The 21,755-nt window shown below is 46.7% G+C and overlaps 1 protein-coding gene across 1 annotated transcript in view; it reads left to right on the top strand.

Moving 5' to 3' along the window:
- LOC139239236 (synaptosomal-associated protein 25) overlaps positions 1-21,755 on the top strand; it is a 539,314-nt gene that overhangs the window by 162,429 nt on the left and 355,130 nt on the right. Inside the window, exon 4 of the mRNA XM_070867927.1 lies at positions 13,157-13,310. The gene's annotated coding sequence lies outside the window, so the exon portion shown is untranslated. The remainder of the gene's footprint in view (positions 1-13,156; positions 13,311-21,755) is intronic.

Raw genomic sequence — 21,755 nt, 5'->3', positions numbered from 1 at the left:
AAGCCGTTAAAAGGCCTACGACGGCAGCAGTAATAAAGATCAAGGCACATCAAAAGGTAGAGACCAGGGAACAACGGGGAAACATGCTGGCAGATCAAGCAGCTAGGAGCGCGGCAGAAGAAGATGAGCCCCAGATAATTAAAGTGGCCGTGATAGGACCAGGAGAGCTAAGTGTCCGTAAGATACAGGAAGAAAGTAGCTCGGAGGAACGGTCACAATGGGAAAGCAAGGGGGCCAGCATTGGGGAGGACGGGGTATGGAGGAAGGGATTACAAGTAGTCGCCCCGTCTTCAATCCAGACCGAACTACTCCGGCTACACCATGAGCCGGACCACACTGGGCGAGACGGAATGCTGAGCCGTCTGCTCAAAGACTGGTGGTGGGCCGGGGTAGGACGAGACGTGGCCAAGCATTGCCAGCGCTGTATAGTATGTGCACAGCATAATCCAGGCAGACCCGTAAAGGTCAGAATGGCACATCAGACACGTCCCAGGGGCCCGTGGGAGAATCTACAAATTGATTTCACAGGACCCCTACCCACCAGTCGGGGAAAGAAATACTGCCTGGTTATTGTAGATCAGTTTACCAGGTGGGTTGAGGTTTTTCCCACCCGGGATTGCGGAGCATCCACGGTAGCGCAGATTATCGCATTCGACATAATCCCACGGTGGAAAGTGCCCCTTCAAATTGACTCGGACCAGGGGACGCACTTCACAGGACAGGTCATGAAGCGGGCATGCGGTCTGCTTGGAATCCGACAACGGTTCCACATCCCGTACCACCCCCAGAGCTCAGGAATGGTGGAGCGAATGAACCGTACCCTTAAGACAGCAATTGCCAAAGCTATAACAGAGACCGGGAAGGGATGGGTAGATATTTTGCCCTGCATATTAATGAGACTTAGGGCTACCCCTAACCGAACCACAGGACTGACCCCCTTTGAATTAATGACAGGAAGGGCCATGAGACTTCCTGAAGGGATCATAACAGGGGGGGAGGAAATGGGGCCTCTACGAGATCGGATTAAACAATATGTAAAACAATTAGATTCACAGCTAAAGGAACTAAGGAAAGAGGTGGTAGAGCAACAGGCCCTACGGGACTTGGAGACCCAAAACAACGGGAAGGCCGCGCATCCCTCCCACAGGTAGGCGACAAAGTATTAGTACAGGTCACTCCAGGCAGGACGGGGTTTGCCCCGAGGTGGACCGGACCGTATGACATCATTTTGACAAGCGACACGTGTGCATGTGTCGACATGAAAGGGAAAGGCCGGTGGAAGCACTGGTCACAACTAAAAAGGTATAACCCAAAAGAATAATGGCCGAACCAAGGGTGATACGCCTAGACGAGACGGAATGGTATGCTGTAAAGTACCAGGAGTGGTTAGACACCCTTTCGGAAGGGGTGTTCGGAGGAATAGCTTTAGCTTTAATGTTAATAGGAGTTTGGGTAATATTTAAGTGGGTAAAGACACGGGCGAACGCCCCACAGATTCAATTCGAAATGATTCAATTGTAACCCTGTGCTTCTGATTTTGCAGGGTGACCGGGACACTCATAGGAAAAAAAAAAACTTTAACCCCTGGTGACGACCAGGCCGTCTGTTTAAAATTACAGATAATACTTACCGAGATGGGAATACGGACGACGCTACTCGTAATATGGATAGCCCTGCGACATGCACGTACCCTGGGCAACACCGACGGACAGCAGAGCACGCTGGAAATAAACAATTACATGAACTATGGAGTGTTGTTCAATTTGACGGACGGAATATGTGTTCCAGCGACTAAGGATTGGAGCAAGGACAGAACTTATTTTAATGCATGGTTACAAGTGAATCCTAATAAGGACCGGGTATGTGTACAGTGCTCCACGGGTATAAGGAGCAGCTGCATTAAACGGAGGGATGTCAAAGGGCCCGATGAATGCACTTTCGGCATAATTTGCGCGCCTCCGGGACAATCCCAGCAATAACTACTAAGGGACCAGAAAATGGGATTGTAATGTACAACGAGGGGGAACTGTTGTATGATAATGTTAAACATGAATTTGTGCCTGTTCTGATCAATATTTCAGGCATCCAGATGCCGGAATATTGTACCGAACAGTCAAGGAAGATGTACAATGTATTAAGTAAAGTTGTAATGCAGCAGGCTGCCGATGCAATGGGTGCCAGTAAGTTCCGGGGACAGGGGTTAGCACCCAGGGTGAAGAGGGAAATAGTAAATGATGTTGCTACCGTTTTCAATACAGGAACCTCCGTAGTTAACTCGATAGACATACAAGGGCTAAATGAGAGGGTAGAACAGCTTAAAGGGGTGATGAAGGGGTTATTGGAGAGGGTGGAGCAAAACCAGGAAGACCAGGCCAACCTAGGAAAGGAGGGTGTCGAAATCCAGTTGGATGGCATCTCAGTCCTGGAAGCTCACGCTAAAACCATCAATCACCTCATTGATAGAGAACAAGAAGATACAATAAAGCAAAGACAGGGGCAACTCTGTCATGCTTATGGTCTGTGGATGGTGGGACAGATCCGCCACAACCTCGACCAGATCCAACGCGGGGAAGTACCCGATTGGATAGACAGTTCACATTTAGCTCAGTTGGCGAACCAAAGGGGGACACTGGATAATTGTACTCTGAAGGGACTGACCCGAGTATACCCCGCAATTCTAGATTGCCAGATGGGTAGGACTACCGGGATAGGGATAGTCCTGTTGATCCCTATAGCAACGCCGGACTCAGGGCCGTTCCCCTTATACCAACTAGAGAATATCGGAGTAATACGGGAAAATGTCTCCATACGCTACTACCTAACCACCACCTCTGCCGTTCGTCGAAACAACATACTTACCGGGATTTCCCTAGCAGATTGCAAGCAAAGGGGGGAAATCACAGTATGCCCTCACCCGGTGGGCCGAGGGGAACTAGACGAGTGCGGGTTTAACCGAACCGACGGGTGTGTACTAGAAATAGTGCCCGCACACATGCACTTCGCGAGGGCGGGCTACGGAGGGAGGGGAAGATACTGCGTCTCTACCACAGAGCGTTCATACCAGTATAATGACCTACAGTGCCCTATACCGCAGCCAAACTTTTGCTTCACACCACTACGACCTGTCGCGATCGGGCAAGCACATATCACCCAGGTTAGGCGCCGGAAGTCCGAAGTTATTGAAGTAACTGATCAGCTCCATGATCATTTGCAGGATTATGACGAGCCAGAGCAAGTCCCTATCCCACATCTAACCGAGGTATTACGGGAGTTAAGGCTCAGAGTGGGGCAATCCGTAAAACTCTATCACCAGATACAAACTAAAATCAAAGAACTGGAAGAAGATACCGAGGTAGACTTACAAAGTCAGAGTTGGTGGAGAAAAGTCTGGGACTGGGGAATAAATGTGAACATCCACCCATGGATCCGAATTATTTCACACACACTGGTCGGGATACAATTAATCTTAGCAATAACATGGGGCGTGATGGCCTGCCAGGTATGCAGGCGCCACAAACGGCGGAAACGGACCAATCACCGTTCCCTGGATATTAAACAAGCCTGTTTGATAAGGGGACGGGAGGAGCTAGCCTTTGTTAATTTGATCTAAGCAACCGGGACTCCTGAAACCGCGTGACTGGCCAGCACGTTGAGGCAAGGAGTACCGGGCAGTGCACAAATATCAGATAAAGGCAGTACGGTCGGTTAAAAGGGGACTAGGACTAGTCCCTTTACCGAAAGGGGGGAATTGTTGTAGAGAGTAGAAATAATATATAGACTTAGGCATTAGGCACCTGCTGGATATTTAAAACTCACATAAGCTTAAATGGACACACACATAAAATGGCTGCCCAGGCATGATGGGAAACCAGGTAGTCAAGCTGTGAACTGTTGAACGTTCACTGACCGAGCAATAACCCTGTGAGGCCCACTGTAGGAATGCCTGGGAAGGCAGAGATAAGAAGGAAGCCATCTCCTGTGAACAAGGCCATAAACCAATTAATTCCCCAGGAAGAAAGATAAGAGGGAAACCATTTGCTGTAAACAAGGCTACAAACCAATTATTTCTCCCAGATGAAAGAACTAGGGAGAGAACATATAAAGTCATCGATCAACCCAAATTGACAATGGTTCCCTGGTTACTAGGAGAATTCTATTGGATTAAAAAACCTATATGTAATCTATAATCGTTATGATTGGCTTGTGTCCAGCCGTGATGAGCTGTGTAACTGCAGTAAGCTGTTTTGTAACTGTTGTAAAACATATAAAGGTACATGTAACTCTTTGTTCTGTGGAGAGAAACCTGGATACGGTCCTGTTTGTTTCCTCCCCGCTGAGCGTAATAAAAGCTGCTTCAACATTGGAACCGACCCTGAGTGTTGAGTGATTCTTCTAAGAAAACACTAACGCTAACACATACATAACATCATTCCCCCCAAAGTCCTTGGTACAGGTTGTATTTACCAGTTGAGACGGTCCGGGGCCTTCCACTCCCTGGTTGACCTTCTCAGTTCGAACCCAAGCTTGGGTGAGTTAGTAGGACCATTGCTGCATTGCGGAGCAGTTGTTCTGACAGGACTGTCGGGGATGGTAGTTTCGTCTTCGTGAATGACACAAGTGTCAACTGATGGTTGGATGTGTGTTGGTTGGTCGATGATGATGTCATCTTCAATTTGTTCTGGGTTGTCTGTGAATTGCAGTTTGGTTTGGTCGATATGCCTCTTGCACGTTTGGCCATTTAACAGTTTGACTACAAACACCCTGTTCCTCTCCTTGGCCAAAACCGTGCCAGCAACCCACTTTGGACCATGACCATAATTCAGGACAAACACAGGGTCATGAACAGCAATGTCATGTGATACGGCCGCGCGGTCATGGTATCATTGCTACCGTTGCCTTCTGGTTTCGACATGATCATTGAGATCCGGGTGTACAAGGGAGAGCCTGGTTTTGAGGCCTCTCTTCATTAACAGCTCGGCAGGAGGGATCCCGGTGAGCGAGTGGAGTCTCGTCCAATAACTGAGTAGAATGCGGGACAAGTGGGTCTGTAGGGAGCCGTGAGTCACTTGTTTTAGGCTCTCCTTAATGGTTTGGACAGCCCACTCCGCGGGTTTGAAAGGGGCAGACCTGGCATGCTTGATGCCATTACAGGTCATAAACTCGTGGAACTCCGAACTGGTGAAACACAGTCCGTTGTCGCTGACAAAGACGTCGGGTAAGCCATGGGTGGCAAACGTAGCCTGGAAGCTTTCAATAGTGGCTGTGGATGTGCTGGATGACATGATTACGCATTCAATCCATTTGGAGTAAGCGTTCATTACCACTAAAAACATTTTGCTGAGAAAGGGACCGGCAAAGTCTATGTGGATCCTTGACCACAGTTTGGATGACCATGACCACAGACTCAGTGGAGCCTCCACAGGTGTGTTACTCAGTTGCATACAAGTGTTGCACTGATGCACGCATAACTCCAAGTCCGAGTCAATGCCGAGTCACCAAACACGAGACCTGGCAATAGCCATTATCATGACAATGCATGGGTGGGTACTGTGTAAATCTCGCACAAAAGTTTCCCTGCCTTTTTTTGGCATAATAACACGATTACCCCATAACAGACAATCAGACTGAATAGACAATTCATCTTTGCGGCGGCTATAAGGCTTAATTTCATCCTGCATTTCCCTGGGAATGGCAGACCAATTTCCATTTAGGACGCACCTTTTTACGCTTGATAGTACAGGATCCTGGTTGGTCCAGGAATTAATTTGGCGAGCCGTAACAGGTGGCCCCTTACTCTCGAAGGCGTCCATTACCAGCAGCAAGTCTGCGTGCTGCGGCATTTCCACCCCGGTAGCAATGGGGCTAAGCGCATCAGCATAGTTTTCAGGGCCTGGTCTGTGGCGGATGACATAATCATAAGCGGATAATGTCAGCCCATCTTTGGATGCAGGGCGAGGCATTGGTGTTTATACATTTGCTCTCAGAAAACAATGAAATGAATGGCTTGTGGTTTGTTTTAAGCTCAAACCAAAGCCCAAACAGATATTGGTGCATTTTCCTAACCCCATATACGCATGCTAAAGCCTCTTTCTCTACCATACTATAGGCTCTTTCAGCCTTAGACAGATTTCTGGATGCTTATGCAACTGGTTGGAGTTGCCTGATACATTGGCTTGCTGGAGCACACAACCGACCCCATATGATAAGGCGTCGCAAGCCAGCACTAACCGCTTACATGTCATAGTGTACCTGTAATTTATTAGAACATAGCAGGTTCCTGGCCTCCTCAAAGGCTCTGTCTTGAGATTTGCTCCAAACCCAGTCATTACCCTTTCTCAGCAACATGTGCAAAGGCTCTAGTAATGTGCTCAAACTAGGCAGAAAGTTACTGAAATAGTTGAGGAACGAACACAGCTCTGTCACACTCTGGGGTTGGGTGCATTCTTGATGGCCTCTGTCTTTGAGTCCGTAGGCCTGATGCCATCTGCTGCAATCTTTCTCCCAAGGAATTCGACTTCTGGTGCCATGCAAATGCACTTGGAGTGTTTTAGTCTGAGTCCCACTCTGTCCAGACGACGTAGAATCTCTTCCAGGTTGTTCAGGTGTCCGGTGCATCGTGACCGGTGATCAGGATGTCATCTTGGATCACAATGGTTCTCGGGACAGACTTCAGCAAACGTTCCATGTTTCTCTGAAATATGGCTGCCGCCAAGCGAATTCCAAAAGGGCATCTGTGGTATATAAACAGCCCTTTGTGCGTGTTGATGCACGTCAGTTTTTTCGACGATTCGGCCAACTCCTGTGTCATGTAAGTGGAGGTCAGGTCCAATTTGGTGAACGACTTCCCCCCACTTGCAAACAGGTCGTCAGCATTGGGTAACTGGTATTGATCCTGTATCGAGACTCGGTTGATCATTATCTTGTAGTCGCCGCAGATCCTGACTGTGCCATCACTTTTCAACACCGGGACAATTGGACTGGCCCATTTGTTGAACTCGACTGGTGATATGATTCCTTCCCGTTGAAGTCTGTCCAGTTCAATCTCGACCTTCTCCCTCATCATGCACAGAACCGCCCGAGCCTTGTGATGGGCAGGTTTTGCATCCGGGCCTAGGTGGATCTGCACCTTGGCTCCCGTGAAGTTGTCGATGCCTGGTTCGAACAACGAGGGAAACTAGCTCAGCACTTGAACATACGAAGCGTCATCCACTGATGATAAGGCTTTAATATCATTCCAGTTCCATTTAATTTTCTCAAGCCAACTCCTGCCGAACAGCGTTGGGCCATTGCCTGGAACGATCCACAACGATAAATCATGCACAGCTCCATCGTATGATACCTTTACTGCCGCGCTGCCAATGACTGGTATGAGCTCTTTGGTGTAGGTACGCAGCTTCGCATTGATTGGGTTCAGTTTGGGTCTTTTTGCTTTAGTGTCCCACAACTTTTCGAAAGCCCTCTGACTCATTATTGACTGACTCGCACCCGTGTCCAATTCCATGGATACTGGAACCCCATTTAATTTAACTCCCAGCATTGTCGGAGGACTTTTGGTAAAAGAATGTACCCCATACACTTCTTCATCCTGTACCTCAGGTTGAGTTGCCTGTGCCGCTTGATCCACACTGGATCGATCATCCTCAGCCCCGTGGTGTGTCGCAGCACGCTTGCTCGGTTGCGGACACATTCGCTGAAGGTGCCGCATTGTTGCACAGCCTTTGCACACGTATTGCTTGAATCGACATTGATGGGCCCGATGATAGCCCCCTCGATGCCAACAAGGCGAGATTTGATTCACTCCCGATGGCGGACTTTGAGCAGTTACAGGTCGTACGAATGCAGATGTGTAGGCCCTGCCATGTGCAGCTCTGCCTGCCGATGATATTATTTTATGCGCAGTACTTGTCGTTAAGTTTCAATGCTGGAAAGATATCTGTTTTGAGTTTTCGTCCGTGCACATGCATGTCTGGTCGATCGTGATGGTCCTGCTCAGGTCTAGAGATTCAGCAGCCAGCAGCTTTAAAGGATGACCTCGTGGCCAGTGCCAAGCACGAAAAAGTCCCGCAGCATTTCCTCCAACGCAGCTCCGAAGTTACTTGGCCCAGCGAGATGTCTCAGGTCGGCTACAAATTCCGCCATGTCGTGGCCCTCGGAGCGATTGTGTGTATAAAAACGATACCTCGCCATGATGATGGTTTCCTTCAGTTTAAAGTGGTTCCGAACCAGCGTACACAATTCATCATAAGTCTTATCCGTTGGTCGAGTCAGTGAGAGTAGATTTTTGATAAGGCCATAAATTTTTGACCTACAAACGGTGAGGAGAACCGCCCTGCGCTTAATTGCGTTATCGGTTCCTTCTAATCCATTGGCTGCGAAGTACTGGTCGAGGCGATCAGTGAAATCCTCCCAGTCTTCCCCTTCCACGAATCTCTCCAAAATTCCAACAGACATGGTTGTGTGAAAGTTTGTATTTTTAACTCATCGCCAATTGTTAAGTATCGAATAACTCCACGAGGCTAAGTACGGTGAGCTAGTTCAGGCATGACCTCACTCCAGTTTATTTCTTCTCAAAGTGAGGATTCAACACGGCTGCCAACATTATATACACGGCTTGCTTGCATGTGTCTGCCAATGACCATTAGGACTCCGACAGTCACGCCCTCCGATGACAGGTAAAACCCAGTTAACATATATATCACCGTTTGCTCTCTCAGTGGATGTAAAAGATCCCGTGGCACTATTTCGAAGAAGAGCAGGGGGAGATTTCCCCGGTATCCTGGTCAATATTTATCCCTCAATCAACATAATAAACAGATTATCTGGTCATTATCACATTGTTGTTTGTGGGAGCTTGCTGTGCGCAAATTGCCTGCTGCCTTTCCCACATTACAACAGTGATTACACTCCAAATGTACTTCATTGGCTGTAAAACGCCCTTAGACATCTGGTGGTCATGAAAGGCGCTATATAAATACAGTCTTTTTTCTTTTTTGATACTCGCTACACTTGTCCTAACTGGTGTCTGTAATAGTGGAACCTATCCATTTATACTGGTGAGAAGCCCCATAGGATACGCATCAGCCAATTGTAACAGCTAAAATCCTGTAGCAGATGGGCGACGCTAAACATCAAATATGATCAATACATCCATAACCCATAAGAATGGTTTAATGGAAGAGTGAAATGGTTAAGTAACTGTTGTGTGACCCCCACTTTGAGTCTTAAAAGCCTGCAACCTATAGGAGGAAAGTAAGACTGAGGAAGACAACTAGTTCAACAATGGTGAGGTCCTGGGATAGAAAGAGTTACAGGGCTGGATGTTCCGGTCCTTGGCGCTCCAGGTTTCGCCCCGGAGCGCCGTGAAATGGGGCAGCGAGGTCCCTGCGTAAGGTAGCGATCCTCGGGTCGGGTTTTGCGGTGGCGTTGAGAGCACCGCCGGGAAAAGCTGCGCCGGGTGGTGCAATGCCTCTCGATGCGACACCGTCCGAGTTTTGACTCGAACCCGACCCATACGCCTGGAATCGCGCCTCGCAATGACCTCCTGGAAACCCGGAGCAGTCCAGCCATGCCGGCGGCGATGAGGAAGGTAAAGTGCTGCAAAGGTAAGTGCGAGTGTTTGTTCTTTTAATTTTTTTAACGATTTGTGTCGTGGTGGCGTGGCCAATGTTTTGGGAATGTTTTTATGGATTTTGTTAAGGCTCCCCCCTCCTCTCTCGGAGCACACACGGCCTGGCACTTTAGTTCGCGAGTTTCCCAGTTTCCCATTTTTGCGTCTCCCTTCGCGCTGCGCCCCCTGACGCAGGGCCCAGGTGCCCAAAATTCCTTACTAAAGCGCAGTTATTCCCGGCTGGTAACTTATCCGCCCCGCCTCCATTTTCACCCCGAAAACAGAACAGCCTAAACTCCAGCCCAAAGTAGCAGATAACATGAAAAATTCCCTCAACATGTAATCTATTTTAAAGTCTGAAATGGACACTGCCACAGATGTGCCATGTGTAGTATATGTGGGTAGTGATGAGGGTAGTGTGTACGATGTAGTGTATATGGACTTTAGCAAAGCTTTTGATAAGGTCCCACATGGTAGACTGGTCAAGAAGGTTAAAGCCCATGGGATCCAGGGCAAAATGTCAAGTTGGATCCAAAATTGGCTTGGAGGTAGGTAACAAAGGGTAATGATTGATGGATGTTTTTGTGACTGGAAGGATGTTTCCAGTGGGGTTCCACAGGGCTCAGTACTGGGACCCTTGCTTTTTGTGGTATATATCAATGATTTAGATTTGAATATAGGGAGTATGATTAAGATGTTTGCAGACAACACTAAAATTGGCTGTGCGGTTGATAATGAAGAGGAAAGTCATGGGCTGCAGGAGGATATCAATCTACTGGTCAAGTGGGAAGAGCAGTGGCAAATGGAATTTAATTCAGAGAAGTGTGAGGTAATGCACTTTGGGAAGGCTAATAAGGAAAGGGTTTACACATTAAGTGGTAAGCCACTTAATAGTTAGATGAACAAAGGAAGCTTGGAGTGCTTGTCCACAGATCCCTGAAAGTAGTAGGCCAGGTGGATAAGGTGGTTAAGAAGGCATACGGAATGCTTGCCTATATTGGCCGAGGCATCGAATATAAGAGCAAGGAAGTTATGCTTAAATTGTATAATACTTTGGTTAGGCCACAGCTGGAGTATTGCGTGCAGTTCTGGTCGCCGTATTATAGGAAGGATGTGATTGCACTAGAGAGGGTGCAGAGGATATTTACTAGGATGCTGGCTGGAATGGAGAATTTTAGTTATGAGGACAGATTGGATAAGCTGGGTTTGTTCTCATTGGAACAGAGGAGGTTGAGAGGAGACCTCATTGAGGTGTACAAAATATTGAGGGGCTTGGACATAGTGGATATTATGAGGGTTCATAGTTTTAAGGTGGTTGGTGGAAGGTTTAGAGGGGATTTGAGGGGGGGTGCTCCTTTACACGGAGGGTTGTGGGGATCTGGAACTCGCTGCCTGGAAGAGTGGTGGATGTAGAAACCCTCACCACTTTTAAGAGATGGTTGGATGGGCACTTAAAGTGCAGCAACCTGCAGGGTTACGGACCTAGAGCTGGTAATTGGGATTAGACTGGATGACCTTTTGTTGGATGGAGCAGATATAATGGTAAGTACTGCAGAGAATAGAATATGGCCAGGGTGATCTCCTGGACTAGTTTCGATCGCCTGGATGGGTCGGAGAGGAACTTTCCCAGATTTTTTCTCCCTAAATTGGTCTGGGTTTTTATCTGGTTTTTGCCTCTCCCAGGAGATCACATGGCTCTGGTTGGGGTGGAGTGTAGAATGTTTTAGTATAAGGGGTGTCGCAGTTGTGTGAGGCAGACTGGTTGGGCTGGGTGCTCTTTGTCTTTCCGTCATTGTTCATAGGTTTATATGTAATCTTCAGGGCTGCTGACCGAGGGCCGTGTGGCTCTTTGTCAGCCGGCGCGGACACGATGGACCGGAATGGCCTCCTTCTGCGCTGTAAATTTCTATGTTTCTATACAGGAAAATAAATGACTGTGACCGTGGCAGTAAGTTTCTAAACATTGTAAGGGAAGTGGGCATTGCATTCAGTTACTCCTTCGATTTTTTATATGTATCACATTCACTGCAAATATACACTTATACAGTAATGCCTTCCTCCATAAAAGGAGCGGAGCAGCGTGGAGGCAAACTACTTCAGGGAGCAGCGCGAGCTGATGCAGGAGGGCGACGGCAGCAAAGGGTGATGTCATCAAGGTCCATGTCGGTGATTGGAGCGTGGGCAGGTACAGCAGGAGCGGCGAGAGACTGTGGAGGGATGTGATCGGGGCCCAGGAGAGGCGTGAATTTGGGGCCAGGGGCGCTGGGGCAGCATGGGCCAGCCTACACTGCGATATGTGTGCGCACTGGGTCCGTGCAGCAGAGCTGGTCTCCAGTCGTCCTGGATAACCCTTGCCACTGGACCAAGACCTAGCTCTGTCAAGCCCGTGTGGTGGCTGGTGTGCAACGGCCACCACACGTTAAAAAAATCCACGCACAGGCATCTTCCATCCTTCAGGATGTAGTTCAGGACTTGGAATATTGGATCCTTCATTGAAACACCTGTGAACTCATCCCTTTTTGGCGTGGAAGTAAGTCATCCTCGTTTCGAGGGATTGCCTATGATGATGATGTGGTTTTTAAACATTGTAAGGGAAGTGGGAATTGCATTCAGTTACTCTTTAGATTTTTTAATATATCACATTCACTGCAAATGTACACTTATACACAGGGCACCTCAGAAAAGTCTGGGCTGTTTACACCATGGAGTAGAACACAAGCCCTGCACTGCACTCATACACAAGGGTAGACTTTCCGAGTCCTCCCCTGTGGTAAATCAATCGGGTTCCCCACGACGACTTGGAAAATGCACTGAATGATGTAAAACAAGACTAAACCAGATTCAAGTTATACTTGAGTCCAAGTAGGGACTATAGGCAAATACTTACCAGTGATGATAATTATCTTCTCCTTTAAAGGCAGGCTGTCATGATTGTCAGTCGTGGCTCAGTGAGTAGCACTCTCACCTCGGATCAGAAGATTATTTCATGTCCCACTCCAGAGACTGGGGCACATAATCTAGGCTGGCATGCTAGTGCAGTACTGAGGGAGCGCTGCACTGTCGGAAGTGCCGTCTTTCGGATGAGACGTTAAACCGAGACCCCGTCTGCCTTCAGCTGAACATAATTGATCCATGGCACTAGTCAAAGAACAGCAGGGAAGTTATCCCCGGTGTCCTGGCCAATATTTATCTCTTAACCAATATCACTAAAGCAGATCATCTGGTCATTATCACATTGCTGTTTGTGGGAGCTTGCTGTGCGCAAACTGGTTTCTGCATTTCCCACATTACAACAGCGACTACACTTAAAAAGTACTTAATTGGCTGTAAAGTGCTTTGGTCGTGAAAGGCACTATATAAATGCAGGATCTTTCTTTAACATGAAAAAGTGACAGAGAAACCTTTTTTGATTGAGGAGAGAGAACAACCGAGCATTATTTTGATCACAATGACAACACGAACAAGGGCTTGACTTATGGATTTCAACAGTTTACTTCACTTTGAAAAGGACATCGACCTGACACTTTAACTCTGTTTCTTTCTTCACAGATAAACAAAAACAAAAGAAGTTTGGCAGACACTTTATTAATGGACAGGGCGCCCTATTAATTCTGGAATATTAACTGTGCCAATGCCTCCCTTGAATGGACACGAAATAAGGGAGGTGAAAAGGGAAACCCCAGACCTCAGTAACTTGTTGCAGGTATCCTCCCTTGGTCTGTTTTGGGGTGTTTTTGCAAATCGACAGAAATTGAAACTTAACACTTCCGTTTGGATAGTGAGAGCTAAAAAATCGCGCACGTAAGGAAACTGAACTAAGATTTGTGCTTAGGAAATAAACTGATCAGGTAAAAAGCTATTCAGTCAGATTCAAGTTAGTTATGGATAAGGACAAGGATAGGCCTGGAATAAAAGTCCCAATTTGGGGAAAAGCTAATTTTGCTAAGTTAAGGAGTGATTTGGCCACAGTGGACTGGAAACAGCTACTTGTGGGTAAATCAGTGTCGGAACAGTGGAAGGCATTCAAGGAGGAGATTCCAAGGGCTCAGGCCAAACATGCCCTAAAAGAAAAAGGGTGGGAATAACAATTCTAGAGCCCCCTGGATGTCTAGGGACTTACAGGGGAGGATAAAGAAAAAAATGGAAGCTTATGTCATATACCAACTGCTAAATACTATAGAATCTTTAGAGGAATATAGAAAGTTAAGAGGCAAAATTAAAAAGGATATTAGGAATGCTAAGAAAGAGCATGAAAAATTCTTGGCTAGTAAAATTAAGGAAAACCCAAAAATGTTCTATAAATATATTAAGACTAGGAGGGTAACTGAAGAAAGGGTAGGACCTATTAGAGACCATGAGGGTAATCTTTGTGTGGAGACGGAAGATGTTGGTAAGGTTATCAATTAATACTTTGCATCTGTTTTCACAAAGGAAAGGGGCAATGCAGATACTGCTATCGAGGAGGAGTGTGATATTCTAGATGAAATAAGCATAGTGATAGAGGAAGTATTAAGGGGTTTAGCAGCTTAAAGTAGATAAGTCCCCAGGCCCAGATTAAATGCATCCCAGGTTGTTGAGCGAAGTAAAAGAGGAAATAGCAGAGGCCTTGACCATTATTTTCCAGTCCTCTTTAGAGGATTGGAGGACTGCTAATGTGGTACCCTTGTTTAAGAAGGGAGAAAGGGATAGGCTGAGTAATTATAGGCCTGCCAGCCTAACCTCACTGGTGGGAAAATTATTGGAAAATATCCTGAAAGACAGGATAAATCTGCATTTGGAAAGGCCAGGATTAATTCGGGACAGTCAGCACGGATTTGTTAAGGGAAGATCATGTTTGACGAACCAGATAAAATTTTTTGAGGAGGTAACCAAGAGGGTTGATGAGGATAGTGCATGCGATGTAGTGTATATGGACTTTAGCAAAGCTTTTGATAAGGTCCCATATGGTAGAAAGTTAAAGCCCATGGGATCCAGGGCAAAGTGGCAAGTTGGATCCAAAATTGGCTTAGAGGCAGGAAGCAAAGGGTAATGGTTGATGGATGTTTTTGTGACTGGAAGGATGTTTCCAGTGGGGTTCCGCAGGGCTCGGTACTGGGTCCCTTGCTTTTTGTGGTATATATCAATGATTTAGATTTGAATATAGGAGTATGATTAAGAAGTTTGCAGATGACACTAAAATTGGCTGTGTGGTTGATAATGAAGAGGAAAGTCATGGGCTGCAGGAGGATATCAATCTACTGGTCAGGTGGGTAGAACAGTGGCAAATGGAATTTAACTCAGAGAAGTGTGAGGTAATGCACTTTTGGAGTGCTAATAAGGAAAGGGTGTACACATTAAGCGGTGGGCCACTTAATAGTGTAGATGAACAAAGAGACCTTGGAGTGCTTATCCACAGATCCCTGAAAGCAGCAGGCCAGGTGGTTAAGGTGGTTAAGAAGGCATATGGAATGCTTGCCTTTATTGGCCAAGGCATAGAATATAAGAGCAGGGAGGTTATGTTTAAATTGCATAATACTTTGGTTAGGCCACAGCTGGAGTTCTACGTGCAGTTCTGGTCGCCGTATTATAGGAAAGACATGATTGCACTAGAGAGGGTGCAGAGGAGATTTACTAGGATGCTGCCTGGAATGGAGAATCTTAGTTATGAGGACAGACTAGATAGGCTGGGTTTGTTCTCATTGGAACAGAGGAGGTTGAGAGGAGACCTCATTGAGGTGTACAAAATATTGAGGGGCCTGGATATAGTGGATAGCAAGGGACTATTTCCATTGGTGGAGGGGTCTATTACGAGGGGGCATAGTTTTAAGGTGGTTGGTGGATTAAGGTTCAGAAGGGATTTGAGGGGGTGCTTCGTTACGCAGAGGATTGTGGGAATCTGGAACTTACTGCCTGGAAGAGTGGTAGATGCAGAAACCCTCATCACATTTAAAAGATGGTTGGATGGGCACTTAAAATGCCATAACCTGCGTTGTTATGGACCTAGAGCTGGTAATTGGGATTAGACTGGATAACCTCTTATTAGTCGGCGCAGATATGATGGTAAGTACTGAAGGGAATTGAATACGTCCAGAGTGATCTCCTGGATTAGTTTCGATCATCTGGATGGGTCGGAGAGGAATTTTCTCAGATTTTTTTTTTCCCCCAATTTGGCCTGGATTTTTCTCTGGTTTTTACCTCTCCCAGAAGATCACATGGCTCCGGTTGGGGGTGGAGTGTAGAATGTTTCAGTGTAAGGGGTGTCGCAGTTGTGTGGGGCTGACTGGTTGGGCTGGGTGCTCTTTACCTTTCCGTCACTGTTCATTGTTCATAGGTTTATATGTAACCTTCAGGGCTGCTGACCGAGGGCCGTGCGGTTCTTTGTCGGCCGGCGTGGATATAATGGGCCGAAATGGCCTCCTTCTGCGCTGTAAATTTCTATACCACTGGCAGCTTCGTGGAAACTATAGCCGCCAGTCTGCCACGACATTGACCCTGACACAAATCCCGCGGATGGGATTATTTGCAGAAAGTGCCAGGTATCTCTGCCATTCACGGCACTCTCTGGGTATCTATCCTGTTGAGAATGGTCAGGTTGGAATGGCAGGGAAGGGGTGCAGAGGCCAGCCAGTTCCAACTGAAATAAAAAAATTACTTTAAGCAGTATTCCACTGTTCAAAACTCTGCTGCCTCAGTAATACCAATTACCGTTCACTAATCACCCCTGTGCTCGCTGGCTTACATTGGGTCCCGCAATGCCTAGATTTCAAAATTCTCATCCTTGTTTTCAATTCCCTCCATGACCTTGCCCGTCCCTATCTCTGTAACCTTCAACCCGATAACCTTCCAAGATCTCTGCGCTCCTCCAATTCTGGCCTTTTGCGCATCGCTGATTCTCATCGTTGCACCATTGGCGGCCTTGCCTTCAGCTGTCTGGGCCCCAAGCTCTGGTATTCCCTCTCGACCTCTCTGGGCCCGAACTTGGTGGCCTTACCGTCGGCTTCCGCCGAGCTTTTTGGGCGGTCTTCCCTCAGTGCCAGTTTCCACAAGGTCTCCCGCCGGTGGGAGGGGAGGATCGCCGGCAACCTCCCGCTGACGGCCGCTAGCGTACAAGGCACGTAAGTAGCCTCCCGCCTGCCGAGCTGCCATTTTGGTGCAGGCAGGAGTCGGCGGCAGCAGGGGGAAGGATCGTGTGGAGGCAGGGCTAACCCCAACGATAAGAAGACCTGCAAAAAAAGCTTAGTGAACTTCTTTTATTTATTTACTTTCAGCGATTTATGTGGATGGGGTCCCAGTTTTGTTTTGTGTGTAATTTTTTATTTTTAGCTGTTCCCCCCCTCCCTGGGCCCGACTCAATCCTCGGTGGCACTTTGACGAGGATTACATTTGCCGCCGAAATTGGGAGCTACCGCCCGCTGCTGCCCAGATTCACGGCATAAGTCGTTTTTTTGCTGCCGGCTGGTACTGGCAGATCTTTTAGAGGAAGCTCCCGGCAAAGTACCGGTAAATCTCTCAATGGTCCTTTGGGTGGCACTTGGACGGGGCTTAGCTTTCACCAAGTTCGAGCCCTCTGACTCTCTCTCCGCCTTTAAGGCACTCCTTGAAACCTATCTCTTTGACCAAGCTTTTGGTCACCAGTCCTAATTATATGGCTCGATGACAAATTTTGTCTCATAATGGTTCCGTGAAGCACCTTGGGACGTTTAACTATGTTAAAGGAGCTATATAAATGCAAGGGTGTTGTTGTTGCTTTCCAGGAAACTGGTATTCTGGATACTACTTTGGTGTTGATGTAACAAGCATAACTCATTGTCATGGGCTGCTGGAAAAGCAGAACTGGCAGGATTTCTGGTGGACATCAGCTACCAGTGCTGATTTAAAAAAAAAACTAATGTCAGGATAGATGGCGGGGTGTTAGATACCCTCCTCCCCCATCACCCACCCCCATCAGAATGTTTAAAAGTGGATAGAAAGGGGTGGTAATCCAGCAGGAATGGATCTCCAAGGCCCAGGAATATTGTTGTCTGATCTGTAATTGATCAGGATGAAATGTTCTGCATCGTCACACTGAACTCCTTCTAAAATGACACTGAAACACAAGCCTTTTAACTTGTATCAGTAACGTGTACTTACACAGCTGGTGTGGATAAGCAATAAGGTTGATCTTTTCACACCGCAGTGAGATCACATGCTACCTGACAATCACAAAAAAATCCTTCTAATAGTGTTGCAGAGGATGGCATTAGACTCTGCCATCTGCTGCACATTTTCAGAGAGTCTTTGCAGTGCCTTCATATGATTCCGTGACTCTGCAAGCATTCGGCTTTCCATAGTCGACTCCCCGAGATGATCCTTTGAATGGTCAGCAGCCAGGGCCTGGCATCTTGTCAGCCTCCATTCAAGTGCATTATGCTCCATCTCCAACATAACAAAAGAAACCTGGTCATTATCACATTACTTGTGTGCTTTATTACAACAGTGATTTTCTTCAACGACTATCTGTCCCACCTGTGACAGGGACTGTGGCTCTCGTATTGGACTGTTCAGCCACCTAAGAACTCATTTTAAGAGTGGAAGCAAGTCTTCCTCGATTCCGAGGGACTGCCTGTGATGACAGCAGTGACTGTTATGTATGTATGTAAACCTCACCAATATGTAAGACTTGCCACTAGGGGGCACACCTGTGGGAGACCTAAGGGTCACCTGTGCACCCTGGGCAAGCAGGTATAAAAGGTGATCCACCATGCTGCTTCCCCACTTTGGAGTCTGAATAAAGAGACCAAGGTCACAACAGTTTGAGCTTACAATGCAGTCTTGTGGAGTTATTCTGAACATAACAGTGACCACACTCCAAAAGTACTTCATTGGCTGTCAAGCGCTTTGAGACATCCGGTGGTCGTGAAAAGCGCTGTGTAAATCCAAGTCTTTCTTTCTTCCAACACTTTGCCCTCTGACTTCCTTACAAGTTGTGAATCGTTCTATGTCAGCTCCTCATCTAGACTTATCTGTAACACCCTGAGTTAAATATGATTGTGAGTCAAATCTCTCCTGGTGCCAGATGAATGAGCTGGCAATAATTCAGGAGCGTTTTTGTAAAAGGAAAATGTTTGCAAATGGTAATTTTGATCATAATTTCATCCTAATAAATATAACTCTTTTGAGCTCTCTAATGCTGTGCACTATATTTTCACCTTCAACTGAGAGTGGGATACTCTATGCTGCAGTTCTTCATTGCAGTTGTTAGTCTGTGACCAGCGATGCGCTTTTTCAGATGGTGTAAAATATCCTGCTATTAACAGTAGCTTATATGGGTAGGACCCACCACCGGCATTAAGTGTAGCTAAGATTGAAGATCTTTTGATTTGGGAATTCAGTATGGTGTTGTGTTACATGACCAAGAGCCAGGGAGCTTGTGCAAATACTGACATGTTCCCAGGGACACTGTGCAAATACTGGCACGGAGTACTGGTCCGAGTTTCTGATCGTGTCAGCTACCCAAAGGGAAATAGTGCCAACGTTAGAGAAATGTTGATTAGTATAAACAAAAATGACATGCTAGCAAGTCTACAAACACATGATAAATATAGAATACAGGAAAGTCGAGACACAGCTTGTGATGTATGGCCAAAAATCTGAAGCCTTGACAGATCCCTTGCGATCTCAGTTTGAAAATCTATTCTTTCCAGCAGCACACATGGGCAGCCAGAGTTGTACATTTAGACTGACACTGAAGGGGAAAATGGTTCACAGTCACACGCAATTTTTTGACTTGTGTCCCAATCAGTACAAAGTCAGAAAATTATCCTAAGCTGTGTGGTGACTCATTATTTTCTCATTTGCACCAATATGTTCATGGGTTGGGGGTGCTGAGGGGTAATGATTTTTTAAATTCATTCATGGAATGTGAGCATCGCATTTATTGCCCATCCCTAATTGCCGTTGCTAAGGTAAGCCGCCTTCCTGAACCGCTGCAGTCCGTATGGTGAAGGTGCTCCCACAGTGCTGTTAGGGAGGAAGTTCTAGGATTTTGACCTGGCAACGATAAAGGAACGGCCGATATATTTCCAAGTCAGCAGGGTGTGTGATTTGATGGGGAAGTTGGAGATGGTGGTGTTCCCATGCACCTGCTGCCCTTGTCCTTCGAGGTGGTGGAGGTCGCGGGCTTGGGAGGTGCTGCCTAAGAAGCCTTGGCAAGTTGCTGCAGTGCAACTTGTAGATGGTACACACTGCATCCACGGTGCGCTGGTAGTGGAGGGAGTGAATGTTTAATGTGGTGGATGGGGTTCCAGTCAAGTGGGCTACTTTGTCCTGAATGGTGCTGAGCTTCTTGAGTGTTATTGGAGCTGCACTCATCCAGACAAGTGGAGAGTATTCACACTCCTGACTTAGAAACATAGAAACAAAGAAAATAGGTGCAGGAGTAGGCCAATCGGCCCTTCGAGCCTGCACCACCGTTCAATAAGATCATGGCTGATATTTCACCTCAGTACCACCTTCCTGCCTTCTCTCCATACCCCTTGATCCCTTTAGCCGTAAGGGCCATATCTAACTCCCTCTTGAATATATCCAATGAACTGGCCTCAACAATTCTCTGCGGTAGGGAATTCCACAAGTTAACAACTTTCTGAGTGAAGAAAGTTTCTCCTCATCTCGGTCCTAAATGGCTTACCCCTTATACTTAGACTATGTCCCCTGGTTCTGGATTTCCCCAACATCGGGAACATTTTTCCTGCATCTAACCTATCCAGTCCCATCAGAATTTTATTTGTTTCTACAAGATCCCCTCTCATCCTTCTAAACTCCAGTGAATACAGGCCCATTGATCCAGTCTCTCCTCATATGTCAGTCCTGCCATGTCGGGAATCAGTTTGGTGAACCTTCGCTGCACTCCCTCAATAGCAAGAACGTCCTTCCTTAGATTAGGAGACCAAAACTGAACACAATATTCCAGGTGAGGCTTCATTTACCAAGGCCCTGTACAACTGCATCAAGACCTCCCTGCTCCTGTACTCAAATCCCCTAGCTATGAAGGCCAACATACCATTTGCCTTCTTCACCGCTTGCTATTCGTGCATGTCAACTTTCAGTGACTGATGTACCATGACATCCAGGTCTCGTTGCACCTTCCCTTTTCCTAATCTGCCGCCATTCAGATAATATTCTGCCTTCGTGTTTTTGCCACCAAAGTGGATAACCTCACATTTATCCACATTATACTGCATCTGCCATGCATTTGCCCACTCACCTAACCTGTCCAAGTCACCCTGCAGCCTCTTAGCGTCCTCCTCACAGCTCACACCGCCACCCAGCTTAGTGTCATCTGCAAACTTGGAGATATTATACTTAATTCCTTCATCTAAATCATTAATGTATATCGTAAATAGCTGGGGTCCCAGCACTGAGCCCTACTGCACCCCACTAGTCACTGCCTGCCATTCTGAAAAGGACCCGTTTATCCCAACTCTGCTTCCTGTCTGCCAACCAGTTCTCTATCCACGTCAGTACATTACCCCCAATACCATGTGTTTTAATTTTGCACACTAATCTCTTGTGTGGGACCTTGTCAAAAGCCTTTTGAAAGTCCAAATACACCACATCCACTGGTTCTCCCTTGTCCACTCTACCAGTTACATCCTCAAAAAATTCTAGATTTGTCAAGCATGATTTCCTTTTCAAAATCCATGCTGACTTGGACCGATCCTGTCACTGCTTTCCAAATGCACTGCTATTTCATCTTTAATAATTGATTCCACATTTTCCCCACTACTGATGTCAGGCTAACTGGTCTACAGTTAACCGTTTTCTCTCTCCCTCCTTTCTTAAAAAGTGGTGTTGCATTAGCTACCCTCCAGTCCATAGGAACTGATCCAGAGTTGATAGACTGTTGGAAAATAATCATCAATGCATCCACTATTTCTAGGGCCACTTCCTTAAGTACTCTGGGATGCAGACTATCAGGCCCCGGGGATTTATCGGCCTTCAATCCCATCAATTTCCCAAACACAATTTCCCGCCTAATAAGGATTTCTTTCAGTTCCTCCTTCTCACAAGACCCTCGGTCCTCTAGTATTTCCGGAAGGTTATTTGTGTCTTCCTTCGTGAAAACAAAACCAAAGTATTTGTTCAACTGGTCTGCCATTTCTTTGTTCCCCATTATAAATTCACCTGAATC

Source organism: Pristiophorus japonicus, chromosome 26 (assembly GCF_044704955.1).
Source record: "Pristiophorus japonicus isolate sPriJap1 chromosome 26, sPriJap1.hap1, whole genome shotgun sequence".
Taxonomy (NCBI): domain Eukaryota; kingdom Metazoa; phylum Chordata; class Chondrichthyes; family Pristiophoridae; genus Pristiophorus; species Pristiophorus japonicus.
Note: the sequence above shows the minus strand (reverse complement) of the source record. Positions and strands in the feature narration are given on the sequence as shown.